Below are 2975 nucleotides of genomic sequence, written 5' to 3'. Positions count from 1 at the left end.
ATTCTATATTATTCATGTCCATGCTATCAATGCAATATCTATATCCATCCATTTCTATATCAATGCTCAATGTCGATGCACAGCAATCAATCAGTGAAATCAATGAAATCGTACGATCTAGTAAATCCAATCAAAGTCGATAAAGCAGGAATCTATAAAACAATGAATCCATAAATCAATACAGTAAACATGCAATTCAATACTATATACTGGACAAGTACAATCAACTGGCTATGTTGCTGTTGTAGAATCCATATTGCTGTTGTAGATATCCATACATTGGTTCTATCAATAAGAGTCGTCACTCTTTTCGCCCGTCGGCATTTTTATAAACTCCTTATGACTCCCAATCGTTATATCAATGATCAATGGTTTAAAGGAAAGCCCGTCGGCCCACCATCCTGTACAGGTCAATATCAATCTTCAACCAATGTTCAACCAGGTTATACGTGTGTTCCAGTATCAATAATCAATCAATAATCAATTCAATAATCAATATTATGCAATCTATAACAATCATATCAATAATCAATAGCATATCAATCTAATCTATCAATTTCGGGAAAATCAGAAATCGTACGAAAATCGGGCAGAGTAACAGTAGTCTATCGAATTTACACAAAAATCCTGCAAAAAGACAAATTCTGAATTTCTCCAAATTACAACAGAATAACCACGGCATCAATGCAAGACTATCAATCTATAGAATCCAAATCAAATCAAGTCATGATAATTTTCTATTCAATTAAAATCGCGTAGAATCAATTCCGACCGATAAAATCATCGTAGAAAATAGTCAAATCGTGTACAATATTCATATCTATAACATACTAAAAGTTGTGCGGTGAAAGTCGTGTCAATACAAAATCAGGTCAAAAGTTCGACTACAAAAACACAAAACAGTGCACAACTCGATCAAAATACAAAATCCTCGAAAAACAGAAATAGGGTTCGGAGTCCTTACAGCGAGACAAACAAATCTTCTAACAGCGTCGTCGGACGAAAAGCGCTCCGTGGCCTCCAAAACCAAGCTTCCTTCTTCTCTTCCTTCTCTTTCTCTCTCTTGCCTTTTCTCTCTCTCCAAAATGAATCCAAAATATCTAAAATCCGATATTTATTAACACTGATCGTCCTGGACGATCCAAATTTCGTCCTGGTACGATGGGTTCTCTGGACAAATTTCGTACAGACGAAATCCAAATTCGTCCCGGGCGACTTGCTCTCTGGACAGATTTCGTACAGACGGATCGTCCCGACTGCTCCAGGTTCGTACAGACGAAAATGGCAGATTTCTTCACAAATTTCTTCAGTTCGTCCAGTACTAAATCCAGTTCGTACAGACGAACTGCACTAAAAAAAATCAGCTTTTTGAAGGGTTTTACACATTGAACCTTTTGAGATTGTTGAGAGGATTGATAGTTCTACTTAAAGGTTGTTGTTACCTGATCATATGTCCGATATACATAGTATATATCATGTATCTTCTTTAAAGAAGTGGGTATCTAGTTCTGGAAAGAGATTATCTATTAATGATGTGGAGGTTCATCCAAACTTGTGCTATAGAGAAGAGCCATATATGATTATAATCTATCAATTTTGCATATTTCATATTTCATTAATTTTATGTTTTTTGTACTTTTCAGATCAAATTTATATTTTCGTTACCGAAAAATGATGATAACTTTATTTTGGTAAAGCTTTCACCGCGTAAATTTTTACATGTTATAAAGATTGTGATTACAAATATTTTGAATATATTTTAAAATTTTTCGTAGGGTGATTTTGAAAAAACTACTATTTTTCAATTCAGAAATTTATTTTGACATCTAAAAATAATATTTTAGTTCAATTAAAGCTTCAGAATGATATTTTACATAACTTGTGATAATTTGATTATCTTTGAAAATTCTGAATTTTTACTCAGTAGTATTTATGTTGTCTACTGTTGGGATTTTTTTTGCAATTTTTGAATTCAATCTAATTATACTTTAATTAATGAAATACATTGAAAAATATGTTATAAAGTGTTGTGATGTGATGCCGGTGCCATTGGGTAGCCGAGGTGGGATTATGTTACGTCGGCGCTAATGGGCGGTCGAGGTGGGATTCTATTATGATGGTGCTAGTAGACGACCGGGGTGAGATTATGTTATAAAGAGTTTGCTTATAATTCAATTCATTCTAGTATTTAATTTCAGTATATGATTCAGCACATTATTCTCAGTTCTTTTGGTTTTGATTATTGATTTCTGTTTTAGGCTAAGATAGCCTACTGAGTCGTGTTAACTCATTTCTATTTTTGCTTTTATTTTCGGGCATGGGGAAGGGTAAGAAGCATGCTGAGTAGTTTGGATAGCACGCTCTGATTTGTGTTATAGGCATGTTTTGGTTAGTTTTGATTTTTGTAAGCTTGATTTTTATTTTTATTATGCTCTATGTTGCCAAACACTATTGTATATGGATTTCAGATTATATTTGTTTTGGATGATATATAGAAAAATCATATTGAGATTAAGTAGTCTTCCGCTTTATATTGCATTCAATAGTGGCTATGTGTATTATATAAATTAGATTGCATTCAATAGTGACTTTGTATAGTATATAAATTGAAAATTTTATTTCATTATTTCTCCAACTAAATCTTGGGCTCAATCTTGCCACAATATGATACGGTATGAGCTGTATAATATCATGTTATATTAGGTTGGTTTGTGACAAGCAGTCCTTTCTTATTACCAAAAAAAGGAATGTCTACCTTTAATTAATTTAGGTACTATTAAAATTCATAAAATTTGTTGAATTGACTTAATCTTTATATACTTTGTAAGGGAAATGCACTAAAATTTATAAAATTTTAGAGAAAAAGTATGAATGAAAGAAAATTGAGGAAATTTGAGGATGCTTGAAATCCAATTTTATTTTTGTTTATTGGTTTTATTTTTAAATAAAGTAAGTTATTTTAAATATTAAATAAT

Source organism: Dendrobium catenatum, unplaced genomic scaffold, assembly GCF_001605985.2.
Source record: "Dendrobium catenatum unplaced genomic scaffold, ASM160598v2 fragScaff_scaffold_1557, whole genome shotgun sequence".
In the NCBI taxonomy this organism is placed as follows: Eukaryota; Viridiplantae; Streptophyta; class Magnoliopsida; order Asparagales; family Orchidaceae; genus Dendrobium; species Dendrobium catenatum.
This window is presented reverse-complemented; position numbering follows the sequence as displayed.